Raw genomic sequence first — 26,794 nt, 5'->3', positions numbered from 1 at the left:
ACGCTTCACGCATCCCGCCGGGTTAATGATACGTACGTATTGGAGCTGAAGCTGGTAGCTTGCGCCTTTGATATTCCTCCTGTGATTTTTCAAAGGACCTTTTTTTTTCAGAGTGACCTATTTTGTTAATTTGCTGCGTATTACGATTTCGGCTTTGATATGAGTAGCGAAATTTCTATTTGGTAAATGATTCATAATTGTCTGCATGAATAAGTTACAATTTTGGGTAATTTTTGCATATGTTGTATCATTTATAAATTAAAATAACAATAAATTTGTTATTATTATTTATTTTTATTTTTACTGTTATTATTAGTAGCATATATTATCTTTCCAGAGTTTCTAGGGAAAATAAAAATAACTCATTTCTTCGTATATGGAACCCTCAACCAATTGCATTCTAATGGTGTTTCACTTCGATACGATTGCGACGACCTTAAAAAAGTAAAATAATAAAAAAATAATCATGAAATATGGAATTTATACTAATTCTATTTAAAGTTCGCTAAATTAATCTAGATATCCGCTATCTTTCTTATCAATACAGTTTAGACAACATTCAACAAATATTATTTATTGACTAATATAATATTAACAGTAATTCGTCCATAAAAAATATATATAAAATCCATTAGCAGAAAAACTTTTTCATATACAGGGGTATAAAATTCAAATTACTTTAAAAGCATTTATTTAGGTCAGGCAATCTCGTTAACGATAGTGACAATGTAGATGCGTCGTATGAACTTCTTATTTTATTTTCATCCATATGTTAATTGTGAACTATTGTTGTTCTAAAAGTACTATGTGTTTTTACTGTTTATCTGTATAATACATTTAGATATATATCGACAGATGTTTAAATAAGATTCTCCGTTCCCATTAAGATACTTCCGTCTCCCAATTTTCGCTGAATTCTGGAGGCATTGCGTGTTGAGTGGCGGAACTGAACGCCGTGATTTACTTATTTAGAGATTAATTTATTTAATTTCAGATTAAGTTTTTGAGGCCATCATGGCGCAACGAGATAGCATCTGATTGCAAACGCGATGCTTGTGGGCTTAATCTCCACTCGAGGCTATGTGAATCATTTTCACTTTCCCGCTTTGGCAAGATATAATACGGCGTTGAGTTACGCTTATCACAATGTACCATACTCAAACGTAAGCGGAAAGCGAAGAACGAAGTGACTTGACGTTAGGTTTTTCTTCTTTCTTCGTTCTTGTCAAACGTGAAACTAATAAAAAATATATATATTTTTGACGTAAAATTTAACATCAATTAGGTATGACAGTAACTAAAATCATAAAAACATTTTCAATACCCATCTAGCTCATTTCCACTTTCACAATTACAATAAAATATAAACAGATTTCACAAACACAGTTGTTTCCTAACTCGTAAAGTGGCGTTGCCGTTTTAGATTTTAATGTATTCGGTCATATTTTATTAAGGACTAAGAGCATTCAGCAATTTCGAGATACCTACTGGATTTTATGATTTTTGAAGTGATGTAACGGATGAGGAGAACGTTAATTTTAATGAATCTATTAGTAGATACTGAAATAAAAATATACCTTTTGTTACATAAGAATTTTTCAAATTTTTCCCATGTTATTGGAATGTTTCTGGCTGTATGGATGGTTGTGAGTTTAATTCTAGGACGAGGTCATATTTACAGTTCTTGAATTTTTTTAAATGGCTTTTGAATTTGAATTACGATATGCAAAGAGTACCTTTCCGCTTTCCGCTTGAATTCCAGACATAGTGTGTTGAGTAGCGAAACTCAACGCCGCGTTTTGTAGGTTGTTGTAACAGAGTGAAGAACTTAAAGTAATTAATAAAAAACAAAATAATCACGTGTAAACATTTAATAAATGTTAACACTTTTTCTAAAGATTGAGTTGAATTTATAGTCATATATAATGTAATTTCGTTAATTGAATGCTAACAACATAAATAAATTGTAAGTAATGTAAATGTAAATAACAAATGTAAATAACTTTGAACGTAGCTTGATAAGAACGTATAGCTTAGTGATCACAGGGCGGGTTCAAATCCCACTACATTTTCTAAAAAAAGTAGTAAATAATATTGATTTGTTGTTGATACTTAGGTAAACGAACAATTATTAAATATGATGACTATGAATTACGGATATATTCAAACAAAAAGCTTAACTAATTATAAAGTTAAATTAATAATTAACAAGCCGAAGATTAAACCCAAAATTCTATTTTCAGGAGATATCATATATTGATGTCACAAGTTTCAGGAGTACACAGTCCATTAATTACATTCCTAGAGCTGGAATAAATAGAAGTGGCTGAAAGTTTTTAATTAGAGTCTTGTAATTACAATATGAAATATATTAGTTTCCACGTTCCACCACGTTCTCTGCTTTCCGCCGAATTCTAGAGGTATTGCGTGTTGAGTGGTGGAACTCAGCGCCGTAATATTATATATTCCGCATTATATGAAATATTTTTAAAACATATTCGTATATCATACATATATGTTCATTTTTAGCATTCAAAATTAGGTAATATTAACAGCCCGATCATACTCTCTGCCTACTCTACTACAAACGAAAGTACATAAAAGTGTTAAAACTTACAAATATACGTGAGCTTCACACTATGGGTACATTACACGCGGCAGAGGGAACCTGGGAACCTAATGTTAAAACACTCCATTTCTCCATTAAAACACTTCCGTTCCCCACTTTGCACTGAATTCTTGATGCAATCAGTTTGTTTCTCAATAAAATACATATTATACATAACTAAATAGCTATTCATATATAACAAAATGCTTATAACTACTCTTGCTCGCTATTGTCTGATAACAATAATAAACTTAATAGGTAGCTTGCCTCGTGGAATTGGGACGCCTTAATAGATACTGACCTCTATTCGAAAATTACAGCGTTCTTTTCATTAACAATTTCTTAAGCTATTTTGGGATTGTTACGATTTCACATAATATTTATATTCGTGTCTTTTCTTAATAATTAGAAAAGATCATTTTTGTTCAGTGGAAAAGTGTCTAAGTACAAACATGATAGATGTTGGTTTGATCACAGCTCCATTACAAGCGTTATGATTTTGGGCACGATAACTATTACTATAGAAATTAACTATTTTCTTTAAACCGTTCTAATTGTGGCCAGAACGTAACGAGTGTCTTGAATTTGGGAGGAGAACGGAGTGTATTATCACTAGCTACTCTATGCCTATCCCGCATGAATAGCGGGACAAACGTGGGTGTAACACTGATTTCTATTGTTTACAATTTTTTTATTATTCAATATTTTTCTATTCATTATTAATTATTCAAGAATGAACCGAAATGATTTAAAATAATATCAATTTATAACGACCAGACACCTACAAGACAAGTTTTAGCGTTATTTATTGTTTAGTTAATAATATATTATTAAAAATCTATGTATACTGACGCTCAGTCAACGACGTAAGAGGAGGATTATTAAATATTTTGCTTAAAAGTCCATTGTACTTCAAAACACTGACTGATACTACAAAATAATGAAGCCAAAATCGTAAAATCTTTTCCAACCTATATTTAGAGGATAGATCGTCTTTTGTTAAGTAAAATAAGGACGACACGTGCAAGGCCGCACCCGACGCCCGTTTAAATATTCAATAAAATCTCTCCTTAAGTAGGTAAATCAACCATTTATACCCCTTTTATAAAATACACCACGAAAAAGTATTAGGGACAGAAAAGTCTCAAAGTAAAGAAATTTTCCTCATTTGAATACGTGACTAAAATAAAAAGTTTGACTTTCAAACTTAAGGGATCCTAACCTTAAAGTGCTCCTCTTAGACAGTCCAAATAGGTTATATTGTTTTTTCTATTAATTTTGTTAATCACATAGTTTAAATTCAAATTGGCTTAGTGTTAAACGATTTTGAAAATCCAAATCCATAATTTACTTGAATTTGAATTTTTACAACGTATAAAGTCCGATTAAAGAACGAACGAATTTTGATGCGGTTTACGTATTATATTAGAATGAAGCCAAATATGTCAAAGATTTGTAATGTGATACTTAAAAAAATCGTATTTTCGTTCGTTTCCGTTACAAACAGATATAAACGATAGCCACAGTTGTTTAGTCCATGCAGGCGAAGCCATAAGCTGAATACTAGAAAATCGAAATTTATTAAAGAAAAAAAAAAAGATTTTTTTATTCTTTATTTGAATATATATATTTATAGATACATTTCCAGACAACCTTTACGGCACAAAAGAAGCTATCATCATAATGAGCAAGTAGGTAGTGGATGAAATTATAACAAAAGAAAAAAAAAGTAATTAAGATGCTCTAAACAGTAAATACTTTAAAAATATCTTACTTAGTCTTCCTTTTAAACGCTATATTTTTACAAAAGAAGAATTATTAATTAAAAATCTTTCATAATATGGCTTAGCATTTACTTTATAGAAGTAATAAATTCAGATTATTCAATAAAGAAACGGGAAATCTAATAACGAGAAGTATTTTCCAATTAACAATAATATATTGGCGTTTTTTAGAGTGGTTTTTTTTATATTTTTAAATGTATCTTTTTTTTATAATAATTTATATTTAAAAATGTAAAATTGATTCACTAATTTAATAAAAGTATATGCTGTATATATTTTATAATTTCCGTACATAGTTTTTCGAGAGGGCAAGGCATAAATAGTACAAATAGGGGAAGAAATCAGAAAAAAGATCATTAAGGGTGCGAAGACTTGGAATTGAGTTTTCGCGTATATTACTGTACCTAATTAAATCGTACACTTTATTGTACACACAAGGATATCATGATACATAATATGATAAAATTAGAACAGAAAATAACTGTTTTGACTTCACAAAAAGAACCTTTCCCAGGTTCTTTTATAAGCCTAGTGTTAAGCATTCCTGTTCCGACTTTTTGCCGAATTCTTAGGGCATTTTACCGCGTTTTGCCTGCTTATTAGGGATAGGAAATGAAAATTTTAAATATTTTATTCCCCCAAATGGTAATAGAACTCAGAATATATCAGGTAATTTACAAGTTAACTGAAAGTGCTTAGGAATAATATCTATAATATTTTTTATTGTATAGGAAATTTATATAAATAATTATAGCAGTTTAACTATTGCACCTTTGACAAAGCGTAGCGTTGAGTTACGGTCAACACTTAATAATTGAAAATTCAACGAATAACGTGGACCGAAGTGTCTTAACACTATAGTTTCTCTCTGCCTAACTTATTGTATTAAACAGAGAAAAGGCGTTAAACATAAAAAGAAATGACAAACATTTAAAAATTTTAAATATTTTATAAATAAAACTCCAAAAGAGCTTTGTTGTGTGACAATTACATACAATTATGCACACCGACGTCGAGTACACTTCTGTTCCTAATTTACATAACACGCTCGCTGGATTTCCTTTTCAGAGGTGCGTCTTTTGTCAGAATGAAAACAAAGACGGCACGAGTAAAAAGGTTAGAAGAGTCAAAAAATTGGTCAAGCGCCTTTAGTTTAGTTTGTTTGCGAAAGAAAGGATTCTGTAAGATTTCTTTCTTATTCACTGTTTAGATGGCAAGACCAGTCGTGGCGCAGGGGGAGAAGCGTGTGACAGTAAGCGCAACAGGTTGCAGGTTCGATTCCCACTCTAGAAAATTAAATATTTAATATTGACGATTTTACGATTTTGATATAAATACTAGGTATTTCTTATATGAGATATCTTAACACGACTTTCCTCTGCCCTGCTGTGTGCGGGATACAGCGTGAAGCTAATTTGATTTAAAACTGTCACACAAAGATTGCGTGAATGTAAAAAAAACAATACGAAAAAAACATTAAATACAAATTTTGAAAATTGGCATAAAATCAATAATGGTTAAAACTAGGTAAATCTCCAAACTCATTAAAGTTAACAGTTTAAGTGAAATATTGACTGAACCTTGCTAAAACACCATCAAGTCAAATTGCGAAGATGCTCTCTTCGATGACAGAGATTAACTAGGAAGCTTTTCTGAGTTAAAACAACGATGAATTTTCACATTCCAATTTCAATATTAAAGGCACAAATGCCTTCTTACTAACTTCTCATATAAGTACTTTTGCATCCGTATATGTAAAAAGATCGTATCTCTCGATCGCATATAAGATCTAATATAGACAAACACTGTCAATTATGTACTATACGAAAATTGAACATAAATACACGCTCATATATATGGACATAGATAAAAATATGTAGATTCTTTCTTTATAAGCAATAATAAATATGGTTTTCCTTTCTTAATAGAAAAATAAATATTTACGTCAATATTTTTACGTTCAAGTTGTATCCTGCGTATTAGCAGGGTTGGCAAAGAAACTTAGTGTTACGACACTCTGTTCTTCATTATCCGCCAAAACAATGCCTTCCTTTGTCTCTTTCTAAAATGGGGAATCGATTTTATTTTAAATCAATACTGAGTTATTTAATAACAATCACATATAATTTCCAGTTTTTACTTTTGAAAAGTTGAACACTTGAAAAAACACACTTCTTTTTAAATCACAGAAAAACATGAAGTATTTTTTATTTATACGTTCATATATATAGATATAGAATAAACCAACAAAAATGTGCTAAAACAGTATTACAATCTTAAATAAAGCTAAAGAATATTTCAATGGACTCGGTGTATTCATAAAAAATATACTCAGAATACCGCCCAAAATGCCCAAAGTATTCAAGTTAAAGCATCGGCCAAGAACTTTGCTTGAACACCATCAACCCAATTGCGGAGGTGCTCTCCTAAATGACAACGATTAACTGGGAAGCCATTTCGCCAAGTTTAAATAGAACTAAACTTCCACGATTGTATTTCGAAACGAATAAAATGCATTGTGCCACCCCTGAATGAAACTTTTCACTTAATATTAGTTTTCTGAATGGAAATAATGAGGTCTGATTACGCAACTGCTTTTGTTCAACACTCCCACTTTGTACTGCGTTTGGAGATTCTTTTGAATTTTTTTTTTTGTAAAATTTGTTTTTTTTCTTTTCTTTTTAATATTGTGCCGTGAATGACATTTCAATGTGATGAATAAATAGGTGACACTTTAAAGTTATCTGTATTATCGTTTCAGATTTTTTTCTTTATTATCTTTTATGAAAGTAACTGAGTAAATTGCAAATTATAAAAAAACTTAAATAGAGTATGAAAATTTTTAAGTAATCTGATAAGAATTGATAAATTAATTAGCTAAGCGGTCAGAGTCAGAGAGTCAGAGAAGGTCACACGATTTCTAAATATAGTGAGTTTAGTGGTAGAACATCGCGGTTTATCTTATCAGAGACGGTAATTTAAAAAATCATCATTTTGGGTGTTCCGTACCCAAAAATTGAAACGGAACCCTACTGCCAAGACTTCGATGTCTATATGTCTGTCCGTCTGTCACCAGGCGGTATCTCATGAACAGTAATAGTTAGAAATTTTCACAGATAATGTATTTTTGTTGCCGCTATATTAACAAATACTGACAAAATTAATTAAATATTTTAGGGGATTCCCATACAACAAACGCAACGTTTTTGTATTATAATGACACCTTCGTATGCGAATTCGATTCACACTTAGTTGGTTTTTCTTAAAATCTGTACCGATATTACAAAGCTGAAATATTTGTTAGGTAGTAAAACTGTAGACTATAAGGTAATAAATATTTGTTATATATTTTTCTTTCACCAAATTTTATTATATATTATTTCTAAAATTCGAATATGGCATTTCAATACTGCTTATAGCAGCCGTGTCAGGGCCTGGAGCCGTTTGAACAATTTACGACCTCGGTTTGTCACAACGCCGATACATTTCGGCTTTCGCTGTCAATTATTTGTCAAAATATATTTTGTACGATTAAATTTGACGCAAACAGGTTCGTTCGCAAATATTTGCGAGATTTAATTAAATACACGTGACATTTCTTTTTATTGTAATATTTTTTTATAGAACTCCAAGGTTTTTCAAAAGTATATATTTTATTATAAGAAATATATTATTTTAAATATATATAAATAAAAATATACAAGTTTTATATACAATTTCAATTTATAAACAGCATGAAGTCTACTTGATTTAAATTAACGAATACAAACAAGTAGTCTATTAAAACTTGGGGTTCAAGATGAAACATTATAATGATGCATCTTTAAATCAAGGCTGCTGTGTAAACTACGATGGTCACGGAACAGTAAGTACTGAAGGAAGGCCACATGCCAACACCAGATTTTTTTTTTAATTATTCAAATATTTTTTATTATTATTATTAAATTCGACAAAAATAAAAAACAAATAATTGTGCTGTTCCACCAAGTCCAATTAAACAACAGACTTCCTACTAAGTGCGCAAAATAACTCTCGGCGATACATCCCATCAATTAACGTGAAGTAATATTATCTACAGCCTTCTTCGGTAAAAGGACTAATTAACCCAGTGGGGAACGGAGTGTCTTAACACTACGTTCCCTCTGGCTACTCTGCTGTGAGCGGGATAGAGCGTGAAGCTGATAAAAAAAACTGTATAGAAATTTTAAATCATTTTCTTCGTTATATCAGTTCTGATTAACACTAATCTAAGGGATGGTATATTACGCAGGTTGTTACCGAGGCGAATGTAAACAGACAACTAATTACAAGACCGGACTCGGCTCTGTAAATATTTTCTTACGCCCATCTTAAGTTTCACGACATTATTTTCCCGTTTTATCTTTGGATATATAAAGCACGTTTTGAAAATATTAGCTTAGCAGCTTTGCTGTATTTTATTAATTCCATTGATAAAATTTACTTTTAGAAACGGTGGTCGGTACGTAAAATGTAAATAAGGTAAGGTAAAGTAAAAATAATCAGCGTGAAGTTGATTTTTTTTATTATCATATAACATCCTGCACACAGCAGGGGGAGCAGAGGGAACCTAGTGTTAAGATATTATGTTCCCTACTAGAACCAGAAGACCAGAAGAACCAGAGAACCAAAAGAAATGAAAATATAAATTTAAATAAATATTTCATTTCCTCGGGTGGGGATCGAACCAACGACCAGTCGCGTTTACACACTTTGTGCCCCTTGTATATTAATACAAATATTTATATACAATTAATTTAAAGTTCTCTACGGATAAAACATGATGAAAAATAAAGAAAAATAAGATTCAACAACAAGTTGCAGGCATCTACTAGTTCATTATAATAGATATATAATGACTTCTCCATATTACGTAGAAAGTTATCGAATTATTGCAAGTAGATTTAAAAGTAAAACTAATAGTTATTAATCTATATATATATATATATATATATATATAATCGAAAGGTCCCTCACTCATCACGAAATTTCAGAAACTACATATGCTAGGAATCTCAAATTTTGCATAGGAGTTACTTATAGGACGTAGGTGCTCGCTAAGACGGGAATTTGCAATATTCTACTTCTAAGGGGTTGTTTTTGGGGTTGAAAGTTTGTATGAAACTTCGTTACTACAAATGCTAGGAGTCTCAAATTTTGCATGGACGTCACTTATAGGACATAGGTATTCATGGAGACAGAAATTAATAATAACGTAGTTTACGCAGGCGAAGCCGCGAGCGCGCCGCTAGTACTATATGTAACGTAATAGAAGCGTCCCTTTCACTACTTAATTAATGTTTATACCAGTATACAGTGAGACGAACTGTGCCATTGAATGTGACGTCCATGAAAGACTAAAAAGTAAATTGAGTTAAAAGCAAAACCCGAGTAAACGTAGGCGTCACTACATACACTACTAATTGGAATCGTTTTTCGGTACAGTCCGTGATTTCTGTGAAATGAATGTGACATTTATTAAAGTTGAGAGTTGTTACGCAAAATATACAATATATAGACCTTTTATATTTTTTAACAATTTAAAATTGATATTCTACGTTAAAGATGCAAAATTATTTTTTGGGAAATCGACAAAATAATAGTTTAAAAAAATAATATTCATGTATCCCGCACACAGCAGGGTAGACAGAGGGAGCCCTGTGGTAAGACACTCCGCTCCCCATTTTCTGCCGACTTCTGGAGGCATTAGGTATTAAGCTGCGAAACTCAACGCCGCGTTTTTTCTCGAGACCAGAGCACCTCGAGTGGTGATCGAACTCACAACCTGTCGATCTTTCAGTCGCGTCTGCTCTGAGATTGGCCTCTCTAATTAAAGATATATATATATTTTTAAAACTAACATTTATCAAATGAAAATTCTAATTACTATCTAAAGTATTGACGCGTCTACTATCCATTGTTCTAGCCAACTAACAACTAATTAAACATTACCACTGCCCCATAAAATCGTTACTAAAGTACTAAAATATTATAGCAATCATGATTACAGGTAAAATGTTGAACTTAATATATTTTACAATATTTATGTTGTATGATTAAACACGGAATAAGTGCACGTTACATTATAATAATTAGTTTACTTCGCGATGAACGCTATGCTCGTAATTGCTTTACAGACTTTGCTATCAATTAATTATAATAAATTTTACTATGGAGTGCTATTTCTGAATTATATGTAGGATTTTTAAAAATATTATAGTTTTTATATTATTTATAATTTTTAAATAAAAATTTATGTACATTCCATGGTTGACGAGTAGTAAGTACTCGTATTAACATTTCTTATGTGCTATTCCAATCTAAGGATAGATAAAAATCTTAAATTTCTATTATTTTTAATAAATTATTACATAAAATAATAGGTGCAAAGTGAAGAATAGAGTATTTAAGCACTATTTTTTCTCTACCTACCCTTACTTTATACAAAATTAAGATTGGGAAGCTAAAAATGCGAAAGTTACAGCGCTTAGACAGTACCTAATCTAGATGAACGTCTCGCGTATTTCTTACGGAAATTTTATATATGTTCTATGTGAATTTCAAAAAATCTAGATGAATACATTATAATTTGAAGATATCAAAACCAACTAAAGACAGTCTGTCAGAACCATCACAACGCTAACAAAGTTCCGACGTGAAGGAACCGCAAGATCGGCGAACATCAGTGCGAGTATGTGGTCGAGCGAGACCTACCCGCAATTTACATTAATTTTATAAACCCAACTTGTCTAACAAACTTGGAAGACATTTTTGAAGAAAATGTAAGGTTTAATGTAAAAAAGTATATACATATAAAATTAATAAAAGTATGTACATGGATTATGTATGAGAAAAACTATTATTGAGGCGCATTTGTGAGCGCTAGTGAGAACGGCTTTACCAATTTCAATGTAGTTTTCAATATTTAATTTCAGCAAGCTTTCCTTAACATTATATGTTTGCATTATTTAAATCAATCGATAAATAAAAAATATTATTTATTATTATAAACTCGTTATCCAGCCTACCTACCAACACAAACACTAAGAGCTAGCAAGGATATCGTTTATGCAAAAGGGTCCAACTAAAAGTTTCTTTAATCCTCATACTTGGGAGATTGTCAACAACTTTTTAATTTAAAACGACTTATCGCTCCATTGCCCGGAGCAAAGAATTAAAACTTGCTCTATCTAATGTATCAACTCCATCGATGCCTTTGGAACTCTAAAAAAAAAACTATTTATTAAAAATATTCTTACATATTACATTGCTTGTGTGTGCTTGAACTGATAATGGATCTAAATTCAATTGTTTAAAGGTTTTTTTTATCAACTTTACGCTGTATCCCGCATATATCAGGATAGCTTTGATAGTTTATTACAAAATAAACAAGATTAAACTGATAATTTAGCACTTATTCAGATTACTATATCCGTATTTAATGTCCATTTTACGTCTGCAAGAGGGAATCTCGAGACAAGATTCAGTTTAAGTTTACATTAGTTTGCCTTTGATGAAGACATATCAAAGCTGTGCTATGCATTGAGTAAATAGGTTTATTCTAGAAATAGACTAATTGGTATGATTATAACAATTTAGCTATTTCAGGCATGTCTCAAAGAAGAAACAGATTCTATTTTTGGTAATTAACAAATATATGATAGCTTTGTCAAATAACTACTAATGGAGTCTAATTGGATATGTCATTCTTTTATACACATCATTCTTTTGTTTGCATTTGTAAGTGGATATTTAAAGATTTGTTTATTTAAGAGTGATCTAAATAAAATTGGGATGAAGCAGACTAGACAGGCCACTTATAGCATTCCATCGGTCGTTTAAACACATGTTTGATATATTAATGTTTTTAAATTTTTTTTTTTCTATTTTCCGTCTGGTTTAGAGATAATAGTGTTGCAGCACCTAACGCTTCCCAAAGACATGCCTTTACTTCCTTAGGACACCAAAACATGCAGTATTTATATAATATAATAAAAAAATATAAATTTTCATAACTTTTTTCATATTTTTTATCCGGAAAATTATTTTTATATATTTCAGCATTTTCTGCTCGCGAGAGATGTAGAGTAATATAAAATCCTTAAGCCCTAACTCCAACAGGACTCCAAAATCCTTCTAAATTAAAACTAGTTCTGGCATATCGATTGCGGTTCTTAATAAATATTTTAAAAACTTTGCTATATATACTATTTGTAGGGAAATAGAATCTTCAGATTAAATGCTACTTAGGAAACAGCTTTGTTGTCAACATTTGTTGGGACTCGTTTAAACTTGTTCACTAAGAAAAAGTTTAGTATTCAATTAAAGTCCTTTAGATGTACACTTTAATACTAGGAAATTTTATTTTTAAAGGTTTTTTCTTTAGAATCAGTTAAATACTGTACATAAAGTTCGGAATTTCCTGTTCTATTTTTAGTTCTAAACCTATATATAAACCGCTCTCAAGATCGAACTCAGACTTGAGGACGACTTGAGAGCGACTAGTACAATACTTATTTTATGGCGTAATAGTGATAGTTGAGCACTGACAGATACAGATCTTTTAGACTGAGATTCCAGGTAGGATAATATTTTCAAATGGCTAATTTTTTGCACAATTTTGCATAATGAATCAAAATTTGCATAAAAAATTTTAGCATAATAAATCAAATTTCCATAAAAAATACGTATTTCAACAATACAGAAAACACTGAATTTAATTCTAATCTATTCTAAATATAACTAAAAAACCCTAACCTCTAATTACCCTGTAATTTGCATCAGGTAACGTAGAACTGGCGTATTTGGCTGCCCGGTCGAGTGTTAACACTTACCAAGTAATTGCTTCGCGATAATGAACTTTAGCGCAACACGGCGGCGAGAAATTATAGGGCAAGTTTATAGGCAATTTTACAACTGGGAGCTTTGAGATGTGCTGTAATTAATTTTCATATTTTGGGAATACTCAGTATGTATTATATGAGGGATATATGTGAAGGGAGGTAGATTAGTTGGATAATTAACATGTAATGTATATATGTATACGTGGAAATGAAGTTTCAAGTTGTTATTTTAAGCTTTGTAAGCGCTTACGCTGTTAATATATTGTAAATTTAAATAATCTATGTATTTAAGTTTATCTGATAATAGTGATGAGGGCAGCAACGGCACAGAGGCACTAACATGTGCTCTGTGTGAGTGTTGTGGGTTTGATTCCAACTAGATAGATACTGGTAAGGAGGCAAAGTACGAAGTTGAGTTCTTTAACTCAACACACAGTGAGTACAGAATTCTTAATAACGTTAAGAGCGTCTTAACACTAGGTTCTCAGGTTCCCTCTGCTACTTTCTGCCGAATTCTGGAGACACACTACGTGAGTGGCGGACCTCAACGCCGCGCTTTACCCCGTTACTAGATGAAGAAATAGAATGTTAAATATTTCCTTTCTTCCATTGGTAACTGGCGCTACGATAGACTTCAGTACTCCTATACAAAATTTAATTTTCATTCAAATTACATCTATATATATAAAATCGAAAGGTCACTCACTCATCACGAAAACTCAGAAACTACATGTGCTAGGAATCTGAAATTTTGCATAGGAGTTATTTATAGGACGTAGGTGCTCGCTGAGACGGGAATTTGCAATATTCGACTTCTAAGGGGTTGTTTTTGGGGGTTGAAAGTTTGTATGAAACTTCGTTACTACAAATGCTAGAAGTTTCAAATTTTGCATGGATGTCACTTACAGGACGTAGGTGCTCATGAAGATAGAAATTAATAATAACATGTTCACGCAGGCGAAGCCACGGGCGGGCCGCTAGTACAATATATAAATATCACACATATCCGGCCTCATCGCCTTGACCACTTCGGCCTACTAACTAAACACTACTATAGGATATAAGAGATTTATCTTAGTAGTTCCGACGCGCAGCTGCTAGGCAGTGCTAGCTAAACGCTGTTAATTTCCGCCAGTATGTAGCGGTGGAGCCGAGCGGTATTATTACGTCTTCACAGTACTTCGCGAGTTGTTATATAACGGGGTTTCGGGTTATAGTATAGTGATAAGAGAGAGCGGAAATAGATAAAACTATTGGTTAAGTATACTTTTTATTTCGGTGTTTTTTTTTGTTTATAAAAACAATTTTAATTATAAAATTAAAAATAAAATATGTAATATTAAAGTAACTAATATTTAAGTTATAAAACTTGCAACGTAAAAATGACAACTCAAGTTTTACCAAAAAGACTTTTGAATATTTCTTTGTTCATAATAGAATAAATATGGCGAAATGAATTGTGCTCAACTGGCACGCTCGAAACGCCATATATCTAGAATTCATATAACAACATAAAAATAAATAGATGCATTATGTATAATTAAAATAAATAAGAAATAGACTAAAATAATGGCTTAACCGTATCGTAAAAATTCATTAATTTTATTTTTTATATTTTTCTTAATTTTTTAGAAAATGTTTATCGAGTTCTTATACAGTAACTATTTTTAGTATCGTATTTCTTTAAGAATACTTCAATACGAAAAAAAGAAACAAATATAAAAAAAATGGAATCGCTGTCTCTTCTCAATGAAGCACATCCACTAAACGTTCATAGGCCGCAGTAGTTGGATATTGAGGAAATGACACACATGTTTCGGATCACATGGAGGTAATTTTAGGTGCTTGAGTATCTACAGTCTACTTCCTTACAGTTTACTTTATTATTTATTCAATGATAACACACTCTTGGACAACATATGGTGATATTGAACTTTATGTTTGAAAATTTTATTTAATTAAAAAACATATTATAAGTTGTCATTCCTGTTAACCGACCACCCTGAAGCTTTGCTGGGCAAATCCGACTCCCACTTTTTATTTTATTTCTAAAAATATTAGTAATTTTTATAATCTTATAAAGCTAATTTATAACGCAATAACATCTTAGTGTAAAGTGACAAGAGCAAATGAAGTGGTCATGAATTTTTTGCTTGTTCTTCGATATCAGTATTCTAGTAATACTATAAAAGTTCGATCGAGGTTCGATGGTGACATCAAGAACTAGTGTTGACGGTTATGATGTACGAAATGTTACGAATGTAATAAATGTGGTTTATGGAATAGGGAAACATGGTCTTTTATCCTTTATAGCAGAACTATCACAGAGTTTCCAAATAAAATTATATTTTAGGTGTTTCATGTAATTTTGATAGGTTAAATTAATGTGGTATGAGTGAGAGACTCGACTTATTGATTGTTTTTTTAGCTTCATACTTTATTGCTAGCGGAGTGTCCAGAGAGAATTTCATTATTTTTTAATTTCCTCTCGCACTATTTCGAAGTATACAGTTATATCTCTTCCGATATAACTGGAGGATAATGGCGGATTAGATACTAATAAGAATATTAGTGTTACCCCAGCTTGAGGCGACCCCAAAGAAGCCTCAAGTTGATCATCTTGTCCTCTTCGTTCACTCCTTGTTACACCGACCCAGAGAGCATGGCATATCTCAATCTCTCTATCATCAATTCGTTCATCTTCTCTTATATCCTTCCTCATATATTTCACGTAGCTCTTTTTAGCTTCGTCCTCTACTTCCCACTGGTCTGGTTCGTGGTTCCCATTGGCGTTTCATCATGACTGGTCACAATTATATACCAAAAAAAATATAATGTATAATTAAAATACAAATATAACGTATATAGTTGATCAAAGACTGTAAACATCAAAAGCCATGAAAAAAAACAAATAAACAAAACATTTAATTATTCTTACACTTAATTAGATAATAGATTGTTCTTCAAGTCCATCAAGAGCTATTAATTTAGTCTCAGAAATCGTGTCTATTTACAAGTAATGTTGACTGACATCGATTAGTTATAAATCAAACAGTATCCCAGCCAACCATTAAGTCTTGTTTCGACGAGGCCGTCCATCTTTCTTTCCAATTCTATTTCCGACCGACGAGGACACAACTTTTAAGTATTGTCTGAGGTATAGTCTAATATATTTGTTAAGCTATCAATTATATATTTTTTGAGGATAAATAGAGATTTTTAAATTCATATATAACATTTGATGACAATAATACTGTGTTAAGAGTACATTTAATTTTTTTATATAATGAGATTTTGCAACTAAAATAATAGAGAGAAGTAGAGAACGGAGTGTCTTAACACAAGGTTCCCTCTACATGCTGAATGCAGTATGAAAAAATGAGCTTCATCTGAGAAAATCTCAGCTTCTTCATGAGCTAATAGAATAAAATAAAATAAATGCCTCTAACTTTCGATTTTTTTATAATTCTAATGCCTATATTATTAGCTAGCTAGCCTAGCTTTCAACGAGATATGGATTACGAAAACTAAAAATGTAGCGCCAATTAGTAAATAATATTATTTAAAGTTAAGTTTATAAAATATTACAAAGTTTATAAAATAATTGACAATAAGCAATAATTTATAAATAAATTTTTTTTTTCGATTTTATTAAGAATAATTTTTTTATAGGAAAATCCCTTTTTATAATGAAAAAAAAATCCTTATAAGAACATTCTCTCTCCACTTGGACCAGCTGACGCACTGTTGTGATCGAGAAGTTTAAAATCCTTTTGTGGAAACATCAATCTTGCTTTACATTCCGTTAAAGAAACGCCGCCTGTTCTGTGTATTTATCTTTATAGGACTGGGGCAAACGAATATTGCATTTCTTATTTATTAAAAAATTTGTAACCGTTGCACATTGAAGAACTACTTATCTAGAAACGAGCACTTAGTCAGCTTCACGCTGTATCACGCAAGTAGCAGGATAGGGACAGGATATGGGAACGTGGAAAACCAATTCCCAAAAAAATTCAAAGTAACAATACAAAAATGATAAAAAAACATCACAAAGCTTCATTATCATATACAATGAAAATGAAACATTTCCCTAGACTATCATTTACACGATAAATAAAAAGCACAACAGTAATAGCCGAGATAACTAGTTTCCTCGGTTGTTTTTAAAAATATTGTCGACGCACGCAATTGATTGCCGCAAAGGCACCCTGGAGAATGTGAAATTATAGAGCTATTCATTGAAGTAATAATCTGTTCGTAAATATAAATGGATGTAATGGATATTTTTATACGACTTTTTTCTTTACGACTTCGATATTGTTTGTCATTTGAGAGCAAAATTTAAGTTTTGGAATAAATAAGGCTTTTTTTAACTATTTATCTTAATTTCTTTATGTAAAAAATCTAATTAAAAATCAAATATTAACGCTGTATAGGTTCTCTGCCTAACCTGCTATGTGAACCTAGTGTTGAGATATTCCGCCACTTTCCGCTGAATTCTGGATGCATTGCGTGTTGAGTGGTGGAGCTTAACACCGCGCTTTCCCAAACTAACAAGTAACATGCGTTGCTTTATGAATTCGGCAAAAAGTGAGGAACAATAATGTCTTAATGGGAACCGAGTTTCTTAACACTAGGGTTCCCAGAATGTAGGGGTAGGGGACCTCCCTGCTATATACAGAATACAGTATACTTTTTTAAACATACTTCCCTAAACAATTTCCATTTCATATCAAAGCAAAATAATAAAAATAACGAAAGATTTATAACGATCTGAAATTGTTAATTGGAGTTGGGAACTTGGCGTCGTAAAAGAGTTGCAAGTTGATCCCTTGGCACTATTTCGAACAAGATGACAGCTTTGAACATTAGGGTTGCATCTTAAACTTGGATACATTGAACCTTTAGCTATAAAAGATAAGCATATTTAAACTATATTTGGTTAGCTTCGAATAGTGCTTGAATTTGAGTCATATCTACATAAATTATTATTCTCTGATATAGACTGAGGCCAGTGACGCGAGGGTTCTAACGGTAAATGAGATGGTATGTTTAATTCTCACCCGGAGAAACCAACACGAAAGACGAAAATTTTCTCTTCTCAGCTTTTCTTAAACGGCTAGAAATTGTTCAACGGAACTTAACGCTGTGTTTCATTTAAGCAAAAAGAAAAAAAAAGCTTTTCCAACGTAAGCGTGCAAATTCTTACTGTACGATTGTGGGTTCAATTCCTACTCCAGGAAATAAAATATTTAATATTTTAATTTCTTCGCTCTGGTAACGAAACGTAGCATAGCATTGAGTTGCGCCGCTTAAAACGCAAAACCTCCACAATTTGGCGGTAAGTGGGGAACGAAAGTGTCTTAATGAGAACGGAGTGTCTTAACACTAATATATCCTGGAATACACAGTAAAGTTAAAAAAACGCTTTCCCGAGATGGAATTGAACCTGCAATCTTGCATAGACTACAGTCAGGCGTTCGTATTACGCATATTTAGTTGGTTCCATTTGAATTGTTAACGTAATTTCTTCAAACTCATATGTGAACTGTTAATGACGTAACAGCTGTTATGCTAATTAAACAAATTATTATTAACACGTGATCCATTTTCTGTTTACTTGTATTGATATAAATGTCATGTTTTTTTATATTGATAAAGGAAATATAATATAATATAAGCGGGGTAAGCAGAGGGAACCTGGGAACCTACAGTTAAGACACTTCCGTTAGTCACTTTACACCCTAGTAAAAATTATTGATGTAGCTTGGTAAGCACGTATGGCTTAGTGGTCAAAGCGCTTGGACGGCTTACAAGATGCGCGCTTTAGGGAGTCGGAGTCACGCTTCGTTCAAATTTCTATATGTTTTCTAAAATATTTAATTAACTAGTTACTAAATACAACTTTTAGATTGTTTCATATATTGGATATAGCGTAGAATTTTTTATTTATTTTATGTAAGCTGTAACAGTGATACATGGAAAAAGTTGTCTAAAGCTCGAAATGTAAATTTTAAATCGCATCTATCCAAGAATTTTACTAATAACATTATACTATAGTTTATCATAGAAGTAGTTGGCAATGCTACCTACCAACTTGTATCTAGTTTTCTCTGAAATTAGACTATCGACTTAAAGTTACAGTTTATTATATTATATGCTATATAAATTTATTAGTATATTGGCGTCATTTTAGAATAGTGGAGAAGTACAAATAATAATTGACTGTACACGAGATTGTAGGTTCAATTCCACTAGAAGGTTTTTTAGGTTTACGCTGTATCCTGTCTGTCTAATACACCAGACAATTTCGAGACATTGTGTGAAGAGTGGCATAACACAACGCTGCGTTCTGTCTTGTTACCAGAGCGAGAAAAAATTCTTAAGAGGAAATTGATCGAACGCTGTGCCGATGAACTACGACGATCCCTAGATAAAATAATGTTTAAAACTTAAAACTAAAACAACCTTATTTAAATAGTATACTTTGCGATAATTTATGTTTTAATTTAAATAACAAAGACTGCCTACCCGCTTTGTAAAGGACGGTCTTCTTTCTATAACAAATTAATAACTTTATGGAGAAATTACTTTTAAACATTAAGAACATTTTTTAAATATAATTTCGAATAAATTTATTATTATCTAAGCATATTTCAATTGGTTAATATTAAAACTGTAATCTAAATATTATCTATACATTAAATAAATTTATTAATGGTAGCTGTCTGAACATAGAATATATGCGAGAAAATCTGTCATTGGGGCATTTATCAATTTCATAAAATACAAAACAATTTTTTTTTGTGTGTTTGTTTATTTGTCCGTGCTTGTGCACAGCATCATCAGAAACGGCTTACAAAATCAAATGTAATATAATATAGTCTTCTTACTAATATATTTTGGCAAAATTCCCTTATCATTTAGTATTTTGTTTTATTTCTATCGGCTTATAAATGAAAACGTTACTGAATTGGCTAAATCTTATTTTTCATTGTGTAATAGATAAAAATGTTAAATAATAATGTACACGAACGTATTTCAGATTAGTAAATAAGTGTTTTTCCTTATCTCCCACCTTGATATGTGCAGAATACAGCGAGAAGCTAAAAAATACCAAAAACACTGACAAGATTACAGAACCTTACAACCCAAGTATTAAAAAAGTAAAAAAATATATATCACGAAGAATTCAATTGCCTTTAAAAAAAATTGCCTTTAAAATCCTTACATTTTTAAGGTATCATTCCAAAATGAAAAATATAAGGGAAATGTTGAGAGATTATTTTTCACAATAAAAATTCAAGGTACAAACTAATTTAAAAGAAACCATTCTATGTTGAATAGAATCTTTAGCGATACAGCCATACAATCTTGACGGACCTTGGATGGAGAGTACTTTCCTCTTTTTTCGCTTAAGCCTTTAAGAGTATTTGAGGTCGGCCTACCACTACGAGTCAATATTTTGCTTATTAGAAGTTGACCTACTCCTATATACTTTTGAATTTCACATGTCGATTTAAAACATATTTCTTTAACGAATCGGTTTTAATATCAACTCAAAGAAATGTGGCCTTGTGTTGAATTTGGTGAGCGTTTGAGTGCAAGCTAGATGATTATACGTTCATTTCTCATGCAGGGCGATAAATTATTTTAATTTTTCCGCACTCTTAAGATAAAGGACGGCGTTTATTTCCGCTACCGAACACGTAATATCTAAAAATCGGACGGACTTCACTAGTGGTAGATTAAAAACTTGAAGATGAAAAAAAGAAAATAAATTGTAAAACAATAATTGTTTTTTTTTTTTAAATAATATGTTATGATCAATAAATAAGATGGACGAGGATGCTAGATGGGCATGCCAACCAAGTATACTAATGATCTGATCAAGGTCGTATCCTATCCTAAGTCTAAAATTCTAAAAATAATTGCATAAATATTCTAAAATTCTTGTTTTGTTTTTAATATTACTATATATACACGTTAAAAAGTTAGAAACCTTATTAAAATATTACTAACAAGATAATACACAGTGCAATTTCCGCTTATTTCCCTGCTACGCCTCATGCTACGCCGTAGACTTATTATAAGGAAGAGGAAAGCTTGCCCTGTCATAAACTTATCTTATCTCTGTAATACAAAACATTTGAAATTTAACTCATTTCATTTTGTTATTGTACTAGTATTCCGCTCCCAGCTTTACCTGCATGGACTGTACAATTAAGGCCGGTTTCCACCGCGAGCGGGGCGGACCCATTAAGGACTACGTTGAACTCGCAAGTAAACTCAATATTTTTGTATTTACACTAATAAACAGCCAGCGTACGAAACGGTGCGAAATAAATACAAAATAAAAAAAAAAATGTTGGTGGAAATGTAAACCTGTTTTATTTAAAACGAGCCCGTTTTTCCTAAGCATTGCCCGCTCATTAGAAGAAAATGCTTATTTAAATATATAATAACAAATATTTAGTTATGTTAGAGACAACATATCAGGAGATATTCAAGTGAATGTGATAATCGTGGGATTTAATGGCATTTTAGAGAAATATTTCTATTTATAATTTAGATAGACACTTCGTTTGGCTAGATAAAATGTAGACTCTCACCCCACGTACAATAACTCTAGGTGAACGAAGAATTTTGAAATAAGTTGTGATGAATAAATTCTCTTTGTCCAATCTTATAAGGTATATCTACGAACAAATCATATTAAATCGTAATATTTTGAAATAATTGTTTTCATAAATCTTTTAGGAACAGTTGAGCCACCAGTTTCAGACGAAAATAGGACAATGAGTCCCAATTTTCTCAATATTTATCTTAAATATTACATATTTTGTTATCCAAAAAAGACCAAAAAAAATTAAACCCATCTGTCCCTTTAATTTGAAGCATCCAGATCCTTTTCTTTCACGTTCTATCCTTGCCAGTACTTTATTTCTATTTGCCCGTGGCGAGGTGAGAGGGGGTGGGGAAGGACACGCGCGGTAGCGTCGCCCCAGCCAGTCGAAGCTGCGACGAACGGGTGCACGCTTGTCGTTACTACCGCCGAAAAAAATTGTGACCTATCATAGTGTTAGTGACGTGATAGTGCCCCAACGGAACCACATGATAGTGACAAATTTATGTTAGTGACTCGTGCTGTGTTTCAGTGTGATTGTGATTTAAATTAGGTAAGTCGTGAAATTTGTTAGAGGAAAATTGTAAATAGCAAATATAAAGTCACATTGCCGTTTTTCCGACGGATTAAAAAGGATTAGTTCCGTTGACTTGCAATTGTTGCCGTTAAGTAAAGGCTTAGTCTAATAAGATGGTGTAAGTTACGTCTATATTACTACTGAATATTTTTTATGGTTTAAAATATTGGTGCAATAATTAATTATTATAAATATTATTTAAAATATGTCTTAAAAACATTATTTTTTAAATATATTTAAATTTAATACTTTATTAATATACAAAACATAAGAGCTACATTATTGATTAATCTACGGAAGTACTAATTAGCGTTAAAATGCCGTAATCAGTATTGATTTTGGTAGTGTGCTATAATTAATTTTTAAATTTAACAGATATACGTTGCCCAGTTCGGCCATTTTAAATTAACGCTACGGTCACACACGAGCTCGGCTGTACAGCGTAGGCTCACCTGCTCGTAAATTAAAAAAGAATCTTAATATCAACGCTTTCAACTTTGACTTTTGACATTTCGCAACTCTGATATTAAAGATCAATGAATATATATTTTGCATTCAATCAGTGAATGCGCCATTTTAATTAAAACTACTGAAACTAATTAGTTGCTCTACATTTCTCTATGCTTATATTTTACCAGCCTTTAGTATAGGTATAGGGTTATATTTTTAAGACATTTTCTATGGGAAACGCTTAAAAAACAGTGCATTGCCGTGCAGTGGATTTTATATCATTGGCAGATGGTCCATACAGCTTTAATTATATAAACCTATGAAGGAATAATTATATCGAGGGAAAATAAACTTCAGAAAACTGCAGACATATCATTTTTATTTCTTTCATAATAAAAATATCTACTAATGAAAAATATACATATTATGGGAATAAGAAAACTACTTGGAAATATTTTTAACTAAAATCGTTATAAGTTCAGACAAATATCTATAGAACACTGCATGAGTATTTGAATAAATATGTAAATTTAATACTTATCTGTAGCATATAAAACTCTTCTGTTACGGATGGAGGAGAAGGAGGTCACAAACTGAACTACCGAACCTAGAGAGTTCCAATTTGGATAGATTAAGAAAAATAATTTTATTTTTGGTTATTACTTTGCAGTGAGTTTCATAGATATTAATAAAGTAAATAAATATATTACCAAAAACTTGTAATAATTAAGTCAGAATATTTTTAAAAATAAAAAGTATTGATTTCATAAATCGGGCCTACTATTTGTCATTTAGGAGCATCTAATCAAAATCAATCGAAAATTAAAATTTGCCTGCTAGAAGCAAAAATAGTAAAGGGGCCGCGCGGCCCCCACTATTCTAGTTACGTTTGTGAAATTTACGATACCAGTTAAAGTAGATTGATTCTTATTTTATTTTTTCTTCTTACTGATTTAGTTGTTCTATTGATAATACAACTGCAGTAACTTGATAGTCCCATTGTCAAAGCGGGTGACTGTAAGCGTCACAGGTTTTAGGTTGAATTCCCACTCGAGGAGATGAAATATTTAATATTTTAATTTCTTTGCTATGTTAAATGAGGTAAAATTTGGATTAAAGTGGGGAACGGAAGTATCTTAACGAGAACGGAGTGCCTTAACACTAGATCCTCACGTGCCCTAACCCTTCTACGTGCAGGATACAGATTGGATTTCTAAACTAGCCTCAAGTTAATTATAAGTTTTCTAACTTGCCACACAAATTATTGCCTAAGATTATTCAAATTATGTTAAATTATTGCAAATAGATGATTTTACTTTAGAACTCTCAAGTATATAACTAACTCGTAGAAAGTGTGATTTCTTACTGTTGTGTCTCTAGGGTAACAGGTTCAAAATCGGCTTGGTGTTCATATTTATGAAATTAGATACAGTGCCTGCTCAGGTATGCAATTATAAATAAATAAAAAGTAAAACAGAAAATATATAATAAAATAACACAAAGTACAATCGCAAAAGTTGGTTAAAAGACTTAAAAAAAAAATATTGTTTAAATTTATTCTTTTTACGTCAAAAGACTTAAAAATATAAATTTTTAGCTCAAATCTTTTTCGGTGTTAGTGAAATACAAAATGTTAGAAATATTTTAACGACGACATGCAAGTGCACTTGGATTCTCTCAACTTGTAGGGGTGACGCGACGATTATGTGAGTTTCATAGTGGCGAAACTTGACAATATTTGACTTCAGTTCAACGAAAGACTGCGGTTTTGGCGTTTAATTACGAAAGTTTTAACCGTAAGGTAAGGTGGATACTGGTGCCTTATTATTAATTCCAAATCTCTAAAAAAATTTAATAATATAATATGTAACTATTATAAATGTGTATATTTTTACTTTGCCCAATTAATATAATATGAGAAACATAAACATTATCAATATTTGTCATATTTAAAGTATTGTTTTTATTAAGTTTTATGAATATTTTAGAATAAATTTATAACGGGTTCAAACACTATATAAGAGTTAATTATTTCAAAAATATACACCTAAACCAAATGTTAACATGAAAACACAACTTTAGTTAATAGCTACGTACCTTATAAGGCATTAGCACCAAAAACAGTGAAAAATCACTCATTTGTTACTGAAATTACTTTAATAAAGAAATACCAAATACTATTTACTATAATTATATAGAAATACTAGCGGCCCGCTCGCGGTTTCACCCGCGTGAACTATGTTATTATTAATTTCTGTCTCCATGACTAGGTCCTAGTGATGTCTATGCAAAATTTGAGATTCCTAGCATTTGTAGTGACGAAGTTTCATACAGACTTTCGACCTCAAAAACAACCCCTTAGAAATCGAATACAGCACTTGTAGTTTCTGAGATTTCGTGATGAGTGAGTGACCTTTCGATTTTATATATATAGATAAACGAACTCTAGTTTTTACCAAAATGCGACATTAAATTCCGCCATTTACATATGTCTGGAATTCGAATCAAACTAAGAGCGAAGAACGGAGTGTCTCAACACTAGGTTCTCTTTGCCTACAGCTTTAAACAAACAAAAAACAAATATATTAGATATATCTATTTGTAAAAGTCAACATAAATCCTACGATGTTAGATACTTTTAAGTTTTAGCACATCACCAGTTTCCTCGCTTTCGTGCGGACGTGAATAATTCAGATTCATTGAACCGAAACGACTGAGTTCATATAATCTGTAGGATATTCGGGAATGGTTTCCAATTTATTAGAATTTCATATTTTATTGCTATTGATATCTTTATGTGATTCTATTATGACGTGCGTGTCGACATTTTCTAAATATCTATTATTTAATTTTATTTTCTTTGACCTTTTGGATTTTAACTGTATTTGGATTTTCGTTAGTCGAATCGAAATCATCAATTTCACTAAATTACATTAGGCGTTTTAAAACCTTTTTATAAGTCGCGAATAAAAACCAAGAAACTATTACATTTATTTTCTGTAGTCATTTTAATTCAAAACCACGGAGAAATGGAAATAATCAGTTAATTGTAATTGTATTGTGATATTTTATATAATTTATTTGTAAAAATTACTTAAAATGTCATCAATTTTTTGCGGGCGTATGACTCCGTTGTTCTACTATTGGAAATTGACATAATGTCAATCTGATTATTTGACACGTACGCAAGTTCCATTAATATAAGTGCAGAGCCCTTTGTTGTCAAGCGTTACTATTAGTTTTAATTAACTTTTTTTCGTATAATCATTGCTCTCTTTATTTTTGAATTATATCATTAAAGAGAGTTTGTAGATAACGATATATTATTACAATGTAAACCAAGTTAAGTTGAGGCCAGTCGTGGCGCTGGGCCACAACCGTGTGACTGTAAACGCGACTGGTAGTACTACGAGTGGCTCGATTCTTACTATTTTCATTTTTTCGCTCTGGTGTCTAGTTGAGTTCCACCACTACACGCAATGCCTACAGAATTCAGAAGCTAAAAAAAAGTTCAAAACCTCTGTTGTAAATTTAAATACAATATATTTTAGTACCATTTTCTCGTTAACCCCACATCCTGCAGACACGCGACCTATGCTATTTTAATCTAGGTTTATTTACGTGTGCCTACATCTAACCTAAAATTAATTTTGTTCGCCGTGGGTAATTGATCCATAGTGAAATGCCCAATGTCCTTTATATATCAAACGTCAATCTAAGTTAAAACTACATACTTTATATACATGAAATTCTGATTCAAATAATATATTTAAGTATGTTATTAATTAAAATTAATATAGATAACAATATTAATTTTAATTTACACCCCAAAAAGTTGTTTTTAAGCTTTGCAATATAAAAAAATTAACACAGTTGGTAACCAAG

General features: G+C 31.4%; 1 protein-coding gene across 2 annotated transcripts in view; it reads left to right on the top strand.

Annotated features, from left to right (window-relative positions):
* Positions 1 to 22,195: 22,195 nt before the first annotated feature.
* The window catches only part of LOC146530183 (neurotrimin-like), a 79,950-nt gene continuing 75,351 nt past the window's right edge, over positions 22,196 to 26,794 (top strand). The window contains exon 1 of one of the 2 annotated variants that reach the window (XM_085200408.1): positions 22,196 to 22,435. The gene's annotated coding sequence lies outside the window, so the exon portion shown is untranslated. The remainder of the gene's footprint in view (positions 22,436 to 26,794) is intronic. The other variant, XM_085200409.1, reaches the window with a different exon arrangement.

This window comes from Heliconius melpomene, chromosome 17 (assembly GCF_056956725.1).
Source record: "Heliconius melpomene rosina isolate 202511_hmr_F chromosome 17, ASM5695672v1, whole genome shotgun sequence".
In the NCBI taxonomy this organism is placed as follows: domain Eukaryota; kingdom Metazoa; phylum Arthropoda; class Insecta; order Lepidoptera; family Nymphalidae; genus Heliconius; species Heliconius melpomene.
Note: the sequence above shows the minus strand (reverse complement) of the source record. Positions and strands in the feature narration are given on the sequence as shown.